This window comes from Protopterus annectens, chromosome 1.part0 (genome assembly GCF_019279795.1).
Source record: "Protopterus annectens isolate FY-2018-M chromosome 1.part0, PAN1.0, whole genome shotgun sequence".
NCBI lineage: Eukaryota > Metazoa > Chordata > Ceratodontiformes > Protopteridae > Protopterus > Protopterus annectens.
In genome coordinates, this window is record NC_056725.1 from 1,682,114,289 (window position 1) to 1,682,127,858 (window position 13,570).

At 46.7% G+C, this 13,570-nt stretch overlaps 1 protein-coding gene across 1 annotated transcript in view; it reads left to right on the plus strand.

Annotated features, from left to right (window-relative positions):
• Positions 1-13,570, plus strand: part of TNRC6B (trinucleotide repeat containing adaptor 6B) — a 2,803,754-nt gene that overhangs the window by 875,799 nt on the left and 1,914,385 nt on the right. The window lies entirely within an intron of this gene.

Consider the following 13,570-nt stretch of genomic DNA (forward strand, 5'->3'; position numbering starts at 1 on the left):
CTGGAGTAGTAATGTTAGTATGTCTCTTGCTTAGATGTGATCTAGCTTTATTGTACTTGCTATGCTACTTTCCCCGGAATGTTCACACCTGCTGAAATTTCTCTGGGCTTTGCTGCTTGGGGTTCAGCAATGCTGTATCTTACAAACACTTGTATTCATTCATATCTCCATGAACTCTGGGGTGAGGTTAGCCAAGTGGTGAACAAGATGTTTTGTCATAAGGTGAGGGGGTTCTTTTACAGTGTTTCAGCATTTTAAAAGTTGATCTTGTTTGATAATGCTTTGGTGTGTAGAAGTTTGCTCACCACCTGTTTAGTCATTTACTTAAAACCCCCAAGGAACATCAGTGCTTCCTCCCACTGCTCTGTCTTGTGCAGAAGTCTTCATTTGCATAATTGTATGGGTGGAATATCCCTTTTCTTCAGAGGCCCAGGGAGAAAAACTCTATCACAATATTAAAAAAAAAATAGAATACCTTGGTTAGTCAAATACTTACCAGTAAGGAACTTGAACTGAATGACTACTTAATTTCTTTAGTGGGTTTCATTTGGGTTAAGCCCAGTTGTCCATCCTTCATTGTCCTTTAACCACTCCAGTCAAGATCATATAAGCATGAAAAACATATCTTTGGTGGATTAATTCAAATGAACTTTCCTAAGGCCATACATTTGTTGGCCATGGTGACCATGTACTCCTCCCATTTGAGATGGGGTAGCACTACTTGTGAAGGACAGTTCAAGGTACATGGTCCACATACCTCTCAACCATACCGAATTCCTTGGTAAATACCAGTTTTGAGTGAAAAATACTGGGGTGCCTTTTTCCTATTTCCTGGGGTTTTTCGAAGTTTTTTTTTTGTTGGACCATTCCTAACGTCATCACCAGTTTGCGGGTTTATTCAGGCAGTGCAGACAACACTTTTCTTCCCCCAGCTACGGTAAGGCTTAGGCATAAAAGTATGTTAAGTTGTCAATCTCGCCTTCATTCTTGCTGGATGGGTTCGGAGCCGATCCTCGGCTCCGACTCGGCACTTGCTTTAGCTCGAGAACTCCTTTTACCAGCTCGAGGCAACCCTATATCCCATGATGCAAGGCGGAACTACCCCAGATCTCGTTTGCCGCTTAGCGAAAGAGGTCTCCTTTGCCAGCTGAGGTAAGTTTTTCTTGGTGAAATAAGAAAAAAGAGTAGTTAGGGGTTTATTTTTCCCTTTTAGTGTCAGTTTAGTCTGTAGTTAGTTACAGCCCACCCTATTCCCTTGTTTTTAAACTTTTTATAATCTTTAGTTTAAAGTTTCTTAGTCAGGCCTAGTTTCCCATTGGTTATTCCCTTCCTGTGTGTTTGTGTAAGGGATTAATTTGTGTGTTTGTTGGGATTGTTTGTGTTTCCATCCTCCTAGGATGTCAAAGGAAGGCAAGGTCTCAGGCTTCAAGAAGTGTGACCAGTGCTGTCAGAAAATGTCTCTGACAGACGGTCACACTTCTTGTATTGCCTGGGGCCTTTGCACCTGCAGGACTCCTGTGCTTTATGTCATGCTTTTAGCCAGAGAGTCCTGCAGGAAAGGAGGAATAAACTCATCCTCCGAGGCTTACTTAAGCCAGAAGGTTCTCCTCCTAAATTAGGGTCAGGAAAACCTCCTAAACCACCGAAGGCTCAGGCTACAGTGTCCAAGCCTCCTCCGGTGGCTCCGGCTCCGTCGGGCCGACATCGCTCCGGCTGGAGCCGATACATCTTCTTTCAAGTAGTGGGTTGGCGCCGGCGGCTCTGATACCCTGACTACTGTGGCCTTGTCGGCTCGGCTGGAGCCGACACTTTATCAGTATCGGAGCGAGATATCCTCGGCTCCATCTGGGTTCAAGGGACTTCGGCTCCGATGGCCGACCGTAAGAGATCCGGTCCCCTTCTATACTGAGTATCCACTCGGCTCCGGGGTCTCCTCTTTGTCGGAGCGGAGCCATCGGAGCCGATCTTCGAGATCTTCCAGGCTGTCTGACCACGATTTAGAGAGGGTGGTAAGCAGGCTGTTGAAGTCTCAGGCACTGGCCCAAATGCTCCATAGCCCGTCTCAACAGACTTCGCTATAGCCCCAATCCTTGAACTTCCTCCTCCGACTCCACACCGCAGTTCGGAGCCGGAGCTTCGGGACAGTGACTGTTTGATGCGGAGCCGATACATCCTTGGCTCCGTCATCCTCGGCTCCGATCTCCTCCTTGAGACCTTCCTTGGAGGGATCCGGTCGTCGGTTTCCACTGTCGGCTCCGAGGGGCTAGTGGCATCGGACCCTTGTCCGACCCGCTCTCCCTCTCGGGCTTCGCTTTGGTAAGCTCGGCGCCGACATCGGCCTCGAGCCTTCTCTCTCTTTGGAGCCGCCATTCCTGTTTCTTCGGAGTGGGTGTGTTCCGGCCTCCCGGGGAGAGGAGCCTTTGAGGTGATGAGGAGTGTCCTGGCCTCTGAGCCTGGTCAACGGTCCATCCCTCTAGCTCCTCCCTCTTCAGTGCCTGCAGATGCCTCTTGCCAACCTCTTGCTCACAGGCCCAGGGATCCATCGCCCCAGGTTTCCCCACTGGGAATTTCCTCCTCTTCCGAGGTTTCTCCTGATCCTGCAGGGGAACCCCCTCAGAAGAGGACATATAAGAGGAAACACACAGACTCCCCTGAGTCTACTACATCTGATACCGACTTAGATGAGTCGGAGGGTTCCCCACGGTCCCCTCTGAGGATGTCTCTTTTTCAGACATCCTTGAGCTCCTCAAACAGAGGGGGAATTGGCCCTCCATTGACCCCTCCGAGGATGAGTCGGTATACCTGGAGGCCTTTGGATCCCGACCCTCCACCTCCTGGGTATCTCCGCCTTTCGACCCACTGATGCAGGTAGTGGCTCGGAAGGCGTGAAACTCCAGATTCTGTGGAACCTGTCCCCAGGAGACCATCCAAATTCATCACGGCCCCTTCGGACAAACAGTTCCTTTCCAAGGGTGTCTCTGTGGATGCTATGGTGGTGGCGGCGGCCACTAAAAAGGAACTGGCGGATCCTTCAGTACCTGTCCATCCTCCTAACAAGGATTCTAGGACCATGGACAGGTATGGAAAGCGGATGTTTTCTTCAGCGACCTTTGCTATGCGTTCGCTGAATTATCTTTGTCACTTCACCAGGCTTCAATGAGATGTTCTCAAGGAACTGGGTGAAGTAGTCCAGGATCCTTCTGCTGCTGGGGCTCAGGAAAAGATTGCCTCGCAGCTGGCAATCCTGAATTCTATATCTAACTCCTCCATGCGGCTCATATCCTATGCGGCCGATGGAGCGAGCAGGGCCGCAGGCACAGGAGTTGCTCTTAGACGTCAAGCCTGGATGCGGCTTTGTAATTTTGCGGACCCCTTTAAGGCGTCCTTCACTAATACCCCCTTTGATGGTTCGGCTTTGTTCGGACCTCAGGTGAAGGATACCTTGACCAGGTGTGAGCAGGACAGTAAAACTCTTTCTGCCGTTGGAGTCCAGTTTTCCACTCCTTCTAGACCATACCCCAAGGGTCAGAACGCGGGGAAGTTGTGGTTCCGTAAAGCCCAAGGAGCTACACGGACACACATGGTCAGTTTACCCCAGAGGCAGAGGGGTAACAATAATAGCCGCCCTAGAGGCAGGGGGTCCTCAGAACCAGGGCAACAGGGAGTCTCTTCCTGAGAAGCCTTTTCAGCATCCCTGAGGTGTTGCCCGACTGTCCACCCTTGGAGGCAGTCGGGGGAAGGATTTCGCTGTACCCAGTAGCCTGGCAATCCCTATCTCAAGAGATGTGGGTACAGTCGATTATATCCGAGGGTTACAAAATCCCCTTCGAAAGGTTTCCCGTACCTCTACAATCCCTTCCAGACATCTCACCCGGTCAAAGGGATTTGGCAGAACAGGAGGTTTCAAAGCTCCTAGAAAAAAGAGCCGTCCAGACTGTGCCAGCAGACCAGGTAGGATCCGTCTACTCCAGATTCTTTTGGTCCCCAAAAGGACGGGAGATTGGAGACCAATATTAGACCTGAGCAATCTGAACAGATTTGTCAAGAAGGCAAGATTCGGATGGTCACGCTTCAGTCCATTCTGCCCTTTCTGGGCAAGGACAACTGGATGTGCTCTATAGACCTTCAGGATGCGTACTATCACATAAAGATTCACAGACGCTCCAGAAGGTTTCTCCGCTTTGCTAGGGACCAGTCATTACCAATTCAGAGCCCTGCCCTTTGGCCTCACTTCAGCCCCCAGAGTGTTTACCAAATGCATGGCAGTGGTCACAGCTCATCTGAGACGTCGAGGATTCCAGGTGTTTCCCTATTTGGACGACTGGCTCCTTTCCGCCACCACCAAGTGTCAGCTTCTTCAGTCCAGAGACTACACTCTACAGCTTTGCAGGAGTTTGGGAATTTCAGTAAACTTCGAAAAATCTTCTCTGCTGCCTTGCCAATCTATCACCTTTATAGGCGCAGAATTAAACACCGTCAAAATGTTAGCCAGACTAACAGATCAAAGAATTCTGGACATCCAAAAATTTGTTCGGCTTCTTTTGCAAAGCAACAAGATCAAAGCCAGATTTATACTGAAGGTTCTAGGTCTTATGGCTGCGGCCATTGTTCTTCTACCTCTGGGTCGCTTCCACATGCGTCTTCTGCAGTGGATGCTATTCACGCAGTGGTCGTACCACAGTCTCCGGATGAGGCACGAAATCTTGGTAACACAGTCGTGCCGAGCTCATCTGAACTGGTGGATATCTTCCCCTCTTCTTCATCAGGGCCGACCCTTTATTCCCCTCCTCCAGTTGCCACAGTCACTACGGATGCCTCTCTGATCGGGTGGGGGCATTATCAGGGCAGGATGGTCCACGGGACGTGGCAACCCATAGAATACCATCTGCACATAAATGTCCTGGAGATGAGAGCAGTGCTTTTAACGTTGCAAGCCCTCAATGACTTTCTTCCCACGGGGACTATTGCAGTACAGACGGACAACATGTCCATAGTCTGGTACATCAACAAGCAGGGCGGGACCAGGTCCTATCCGTTATGTCGAGAAGCTGTCAGACTTTGGCAGTGGGCGATCTCTTCTCAGCGGTTTCTGATAGCAACGCACATCCCCGGCAGGTCCAACCTATTAGCGGACAGGCTGAGCAGATCCATTCTGATGCCTCACGAGTGGTCTCTCAATCAATCTGTAGTGGATCAGATTTTTCTGAAGTGGGGCACTCCTTGTTGCGATCTTTTTGCTACTCCTCAAAACAACAAGTGCCCCGATTTCTTCACTCTCTTTCCCCTTCCAGGCCAACCTCTGAGAGACTCTCTAACCCAGGATTGGCCCCGGGGACTTCTGTACGCTTTTCCTCCTTTTCCCTTGATTCCACAAGTCATTCAGAAAGCCACCGTTTTGAGAGCCAAATTGATCCTCATTGCCTCATATTGGCCTCGACAAATTTGGTTTCCGTCCCTGCATCGTCACCTTCTGGTGCAGCCCTGGCATCTGGACCCAGTTCCGGATCTCTTGATCCATCAATCGGGTCAGCAGCACCGGGCCATTCATTCTCTCAACCTCACTGCTTGGTTGCTCCACTTCCTACCCTAGCCAGGCTACCGATGATTTCGGACTCTGTCAGAGACATTTTAGTCTCTTCCTTGAAGTCGTCCACTAGGACTGTTTATGCTAGCAAGTGGCGACGTTTTTCTATTTGGGCGAATTCCAGAAATATTGACCCCTTTACTGCGCCTGTACATTCGGTTTTAGATTTCCTGTCGGAGGTTTTTCTTTCAGGATCCTCGTCATCTACAGTCAAGGTACAACTGGCTGCTATTTCTAAGTATCATGTTGGCCTGCATGACAATAACATTATGTCTCATAGGTTATGCAAGGCCTTTCTAAGAGGAGTTTTCCTCCTAAAACCACCTATAAAGCATCCTCCTCCGCAATGGGATCTAAACTTAATGTTGGCATCCTTGATACTTCCTCCCTTCGAACCGTCTGCTTCATGTTCTTTGAAGTTATTGACCGGGAAAACTATATTTTACTGGCTGTCACTTCTGCAAGAAGGGTTTCCAAATTCAAGCTCTCTGCATTCGTTCCTTATTTGGTTTTTCATAAGGACAGGGTATCATTAAGAACTAACCCTTCCTTTCTCCCCAAAGTCGTATCTCAAACCAACATTAACCAATCTATAGACCTACCAGTCTTTTTCCCAAACTATTCCGACAGAGCTGAACAGAAACTGCATTTTTGGATGTCCATCGTCAGCTCAGGTACTATTTGCATAGAACTAAACAATTCAGAAAATCGGACCAATTATTTGTCTCCTATGCAGAAAACAGAATAGGTCTTCCAGTATCTAAAGTGACCTTATCCAGATGGTTGACTTCCACTATTTCCTATGTGTACTCTCTCAGGGGAAACAGCTATCTTCTAAGCCTAAAGCACACTCTACCAGGAGTCTATCCACTTCTGCAGCTTTTCAGGATAGACTACCCATTGATACCATTTGTGCAGCAGCTACTTGGGCTACCCCATACCTTTGTCTCTCATTACAAGTTGGACTTGGCCTCCAGAGATAGGGCCAGTTTTGGTTCCACAGTTCTCAAGAGTCTGTTCCATTGAGCCACCCGGGATACAGATGCTAGGACGCGGTCCCATCCAGCAAGAATGAAGCGAGATTGACAACTTAACATTTAGAAGTTATGTACCTACCATAACGTTCCATGTTAGTTGTCTTCTCTGCCTTCTTGCTTGCCCTCCCTCCTTCCCCTGGCCTGGACAGATCTTGGAGAGTTCCTATTAGATTGTTTCCTCTGGTACGTTGTTAGGAGGATTTCTTTTAGGAACCATTGTTCCTAATTCTGTTAGGATAGTCTTTAGCAAGGTTAGTTAGCTGCCAAACGAGATCTGAGGTAGTTCCGCCTTGCATCATGGGATATAGGGTTGCCTCGAGCTGGTAAAAGGAGTTCTCGAGCTAAAGCAAGTGCCGAGTCGGAGCAGAGGATCGGCTCCGAACCCATCCAGCAAGAAAGAAGGCGAGAGAAGACAACTAACATGGAATGTTATGGTAGGTACATAACTTCTAATTTTCTCACATTGAGTTTACTAATTCTTTTTTATGCGCATAATGTACTACATTGAATGTGCGGTGGCACTTTGATTTCTCACTGCATTGAAGTGTACGAATTGTCTACTAATTCTTTTTTATGCACAGTATTGAATGTATGGGCACTTTGATTTCTTGCTGCATCGAAGTGTATGACTTGTACCAGAGAAAGTGGAGATGCATTGATAATGCACTGCTACTTCCTTTGCAATTTGAATATTGTTACGGTTGGTGTGTGTGTGTGTGTGTGTGTGTGTGTGTCAGTTCTTTATTTTGAATGTTATGAGACTGCAATAAACCGCTATTTGAATGTTACATTATGACTTAAGATGTTCTTCGTGTTTCACTGTTGCAGTCATTACATTTGGATAATTTGCTGGCAGGTTGCCCTCAGTCGGCCTGAATAATAAAGTCTTGGGTCCTGCGTCGGTTGCTGTCTCCTCTTCCATGACGTCAGGGGGTATAAAACATGCAGCCGACGCCATTTTATTCAGTCTTTCTTGCCACGCGCTGCCCGAAGCAGAAGCAGTTCGCAAATGCCGGTTGGCCGACTCCTGAAATTTTCGCATTCAATTTTCAGAACCAAAGTCTTCAAACTAAAAGCCCTTGGGGAAACTTTTTCTTGCTCCTTACCAATGTCAGTAAAAGTTAATAATTGCATTACTTGTGGGAAGCAAATACATCATAAGGATTTTCATTTATACTGTATTCCTTGCCTAGGCCCAGATCATAATGTGCCTTGCTGTCGGTTTTGTGCTAGATTTAATCAACGCACTATTAAGCGTCGGTATAGTTTTGCTTCTAAATATTTTGGATCAAGATTCAATTATCCTGAAATGTCGTCGGTTAGCAATCCAACTACCGGAGTTCACAAAAAACGCAAAGAAAAAGCCAGAGACAGACTGCTGAGGTCCAAAACAGACGAAGCTTCTCCTAAGCCAGTCGCCGGTTCGCCGGTACTCTGCGATGCGCTTTCGCAGCCCCTGATACCCGCTACTTTTGAGTCGCAGGCCTCTACCGAGATCCATTCGGCATCAGGTATGCCGCGAGATTCTCAGAGTATTGAACCTGAGGATGTCTCTCCCTTGGATGGGTCTGGAGCCGCTGAGCAGGCACCGGCTTCTGAAGGTGTTTTCAGGCGTCAACATTTTTATATAAAACCGGCGCCAGCCTCAAAAACAAGGTCAAAAGCATCTTCTATGTCTAAAAAAACGATGCATGAGCCACTTGCTCTGGCCCCTATGCCTAAAAAACAGATGATCAAAATGGCTGAGGACTTAATTACCTTAATCAGTCCCCCCCCCCCCGTCCCCCCCTGCTAAGAGGCCTAGGCAAGGCACTGATTATGAATCTTCAGTTCAGGTTTCTATTTCTTCTGATTCCTCTTCTGATCAGGAATTTTCCATTCCACCCTATGAGGATTCTGATGCAGAGGAATCCATCCCATCTGCATCTCCTCCTGATGATTACTCTTTTGGAGAAACTTTGCATACTTTAAGGAGACATTTCCACTGGGAGAGTCAGGACTTCTCTGAATCAAAAAAGAGGCTTAGGGATTTCCTTCTTCTTCAGCATAGGCATTTGGCTATACCTCCTGTATTAGACATTGTTGATGTATTTTCGGAATCAAGCATGGCTCCTGATTCCCTACCTCCGGCTCCTAGTAAGCCAGACAGATATTACAGGGTTCCTGACTCTCACAAATTTCTATTCAAAAATCCTGCTGCTGACCCTGAGACTATTTCACAGGGTCCCAAGGGTGTTAAGGCCTCTACAGCCAACAATCCTACCCCCTCTGATGGAGATTCCAGCGCGCTGGATAGATGGGGAAAGAAGGTTTATACGTCTGCTACCTTGGCAATCAGAGCCTTAAACTGCCAGTTTCATATGCTTAAATATCAACAGCATGTTATGGGCCTACTGAAACAGAAAATTATGTTGATTTCTGATTGTGTGGAAAATAGAGTTACAAGAATTATTGCATTCAGCAGAACAGGTTGCAAAGCATACTTTGCAATGTGGTTTTGATTCCTTGGAGGCCTCTTGCAGGGCCACAGTTACTGGATCTGTGATTAGAAGGCATGCCTGGCTCAAGGAGCAAAAATGCCTGATCATGTTAAAGCTAAATTGTTGGATGCCCCCTTGCAGCATGACAGTCTATTTGATAATAAGGCAGAAGAGGTTTTAAAGAAAATGGAAGACAAAGCTAAATCTATGCAAACTGTAAAAGATTTCTTGCAAGTGCAGCCATCCAGGTTCAGTAAGACTGGCCTACTAAAAATTGGTCCTTTCCTGTGTCCAACAGAGCCACTTGGGGCAAATCCAGGTGCTCAAAAGGCTCCAGATACCAATCACAGGGTTCTTACAGGTCAAAGCAATGGAGTGCCTCCACCTCCAAATTTGGAGGAAGCAAAGGGCAATCCTACAGTAAGCAGCCTCAGTGACTTTCCTCTACCATCACCAAGCACTTATCTTTTGGCAGCCCCCTTGGGGGGAAAACTATCACTTCATGCTCAAAATTGGCAGCTAATTACCCAGGACAAGTGGGTATTGAACATAGTATCCCAGGGGTACAGATTTCATTTCCATACTTTGCCAATTCCAAATGGATGGCCAGATCTGCCACAAAATCAGTGGGCAGTGGCTCAGAAACAAGTTATTTCCCTCATGAATGAGGGAAAGGCAGTCCATACAGCCTACCTCGATCTGGCGAAGGCCTTCAATACAATACCCCACTCGGGTATCATTGAAAAACTCATCAGCTTAAGTGTTAACCCATACATCACAAGATGGGTTGCAAACTGGCTGAGTGACAGAACCCACAGGGTCAGAGTTGCTGGCGCCATGTCAGGCTCAAAGCCTGTCACAAGTGGTGTACCACAGGGATCAGTCCTGGGCCCACTCTTGTTTGGCATCTACTTTTCCGAAGTACAAGCAAACACAGGAGGGTTATGGCTGACAAAGTTTGCAGATGACTGCAAACTGGGCGCCATAGTAGAAAACACATCTGACACAGATATCCTTCAGAAGGGTCTCACAGAAACGGATAACTGGTGCCAGAGCCATGGCCTAAAGTTAAATGCCAAAAATGCATAGTCATACCTTGGAAAAACAAGGTTACCCCTAGCTACCAAATAGGTGGCAATCCACTGAGCATAGAAGAAGTTATCAGGGACCTGAGGACCCAGGTTGATAGTAGTCTGTCATTCGACACCCATGTAGCTAAAGTAGTTAGGAAGACCTTCTACATTGCCCACCTTATCATGAAGGGATTCTCATCTAGATCAAGGAGGTCATAGTCTCCCTATACTCATCACTCATCAGACCAATGATTGAGTACAATGCCCCATTGAATGTATCTGACCCGACACTTGCAGCAGCTGGAGAGGCCACAAAAGTTCCTCACCAAAAGGATAAAGGGTCTCAAACATCTGTCCTATGCTGCCCGACTGAAAGAACTCCAGCTCTATTCAGTCGCTACCGCTGCTCAGAGGTGACCTTTGCCTAACATACAAGGCCATGTCAAACCCAGATTTGATGAATATGCTTCACCTCAAAAAATCTAGATCCGTCAGAGCCACAAGGGCAGGAGACTTAAACCTCGACCACGGCTATTAATAGGGCGCTGGAGGGATAGATTCATCACCCAAAGACTCCCTATGCTGTGGAATAAAATCCCGGTATATGTGAGGCAGAGCACCTCGCTGGCCTTGTTCAAGAGAAATCTTGACCAATGGATGGGAGATCGCAGATATACCCCAGGGATTACCTCAGTGTCACTGCTCAACAGAGGCACAGCAAAATAATGGGTATAGTTCCCCATACTAAAGGGGTGGCGTAAGCCACAAAACTATGGGCTAGGCTTGTAAATGCCCTCGGGCAGATAGCCTAGTATGAACCTATGAACCTATGAATATAAGGGCTATTCAGCCAGTTCCATAAAAGGAAAAAGGAGAAGATTTTTATTCAAGACTTTTCCTGGTAGCCAGAAAAGACCATTCTTGGCATCCAATACTGGATTTATCGATTTTTGAACACGTTCCTGGACATTCCAAAATTCAAAATGCTGACTTTACAACAGCTACTGCCTATGCTGGGCAGAAACGCTTTGTTAGTGACTCTAGACTTAAGAGGCATACCTGCATATCCCAATAAGGGAATCATGCAGAGGATACCTCCACTTCAAGGCAGGTTTTTTTGCATTACCAATTCTCTGCACTGCCCTTTGGCTTATCTACTGTGCCAGGGTCTTTACAAAGTGCCTGGTACCAGTAATTGCATTCTGCAGACAGAGGCATACAAATGTATCCTTATCTGGATGACTGTCTCATTCAAGCAGTGGACAAGGACAATCTTCTTCAACATCTGGCATTTGTAAAAAGGCTTCTAAGATGCCTAGGGTACACAATAAATGAAAAGAAATCCCAACTGGTACCCTCTCAAATAATTACATTCCTGGGTGCAAGGTTGAATACAACTGCCCAGATGGCTTACCTTACGCCAGACAAACAAAGACAACTGACAATATACTTCAAATGGCAACAAAAACCCAGTTATCTGCAAGACAAATTCTGCAGGCTTTGGGGTTCATGGCATCCTGCATTCTACTAATTCCATATGCAAGACTGCATATGAGGAAACTTCAGTGGTACCTAAAAAGTTTATGGAGCCAACATTGTCACAGTCTGGAAACAATGATTCCTCTCATTCCCTGCCTACAACAGGAGTTTCTTTGATGGGCGGGGACATGTCACCAAAACAAGGGACTATCATTCACTCTACCCCTTGCCACCCAAACCCTAACTACAGACTCATCAGACTATGCTTGAGGGGGCCCACCTGGCAGGGAGATGCATTCAAGGCAAATAGAGCCCAAAACAAATGCATCTGCATATCAACCAGAAAGAGATGCTAGCTGTTCAGAATGCCCTGACAGCCTTCAAGGACTTACTTCATCCAGGACAACTACTGATAAAGACGGACAACACCATGGTTATGTGCTACATAAACAAACAGAGGGGTTCACATTCCTACCCCCTTTGCAGACTAGCCATGGCATTGTGGAACACAGCTTTGACTTACCAAATACATCTTCAAGCTCTATTCCTGCCAAGAAAAAAAAATACTCTGGCAGACTACCTAAGCAGGAATCTTATGGACCCACACGAATGGAAACTGGATCCACAAATCTTCAGCATGTTAACATGGAAATGGGGGAGCCCAGACATAGATCTATTTGCCTCTCCCCAAAATTATCAGCTGGACAAATTCTGCACAATAATTCATCACAAAAAAGCATGGAAAGTGGATGCCCTATCCTTCAGCTGGAAAAACCTATCAGTCTGTGCCTTACCCCCTCTGCCTCTTCTCTCCAAGGTCTTACTAAAAGTCAGACAGGAAAAAACAAAAATGATCCTAGTTGCTCCGGACTGGCCTTGACAACACTGGTACCCACTTCTAAGGAATATGTCTCAACTTCCCCCTTGGTGCTTGCCTCATACCTCATCTACTGTCTCAGCAGAACAATCAAATTCTTCACACACAGCTCTAAACTCTGAACCTGGCAGCATGGCTGATCGTTTAATTATTCAAACAACACCTCTCAGTAAATCTGTGATGGATGTCATTTTGGAAGCCTGAAGGCCTGGTACTAGAAAGTCTTATGCTGATAAATGGAAGAGATTCTGTGCTTGGAACCAAGCACAAGGAACAGACACAGCAAAGGCCAATATTCCTCAGATTTTACAATATTTGACTGAGATGCTTGACAAGGGCCTTTTTCTTCAGTAAAAATCCATGCCTCTGCCATCTCGGCTCATTACAACACAGAGCCTCCCCTCATTTCTCATCCTCTGCTTAAGCAGTATCTTAGAGGGGCAAAAATTTAAGGCTTCCCAGAAGATCACCAACTCCTGCATGGGACCTCAATTTTGTGCTGGAAAAACTCACCATGCCTCCTTTTGAACCAGCAGCTACTGCGGATATAACATTTCTGTCTTGGAAAACATCGTTTCTCTTGGCAATCACTTTAGCAAGAAGGGTTTCAGAACTACAGGCTCTCATGGCTGTGGAGCTTTTTATTACATTTTACCCGGAGAGGGTGTCCTTCAGGACCAATCCTTCTTTTATGCCCAAGGTGGTATCCAGTGTGGCTCTTAACCAGGCAATTCACCTGCCAACTTTTTACCCAAATCCACAGAACAAGGGGGAGCGGATTCTGCATTCATTGGATGTACACAGACAACTAAGATTCTACTTATACAGGACCAAATCTCTAAGAAACTCTGAGCAACTACTGGTAGCATTTGCTACAGGGTCAGAGGGGAAGGCTATAGCAAAGCAGACCATTTCTAAGTGGATAAGCCACTGCATTCGTTTCTGCTACATGCACCATGGTAAACCTGTGCCCAAGGGGATCAGATCTCATTCCACCAGGGCTGCCTCTACCTCAGCAGCTTTTCTCAGAGGGGTTCCAA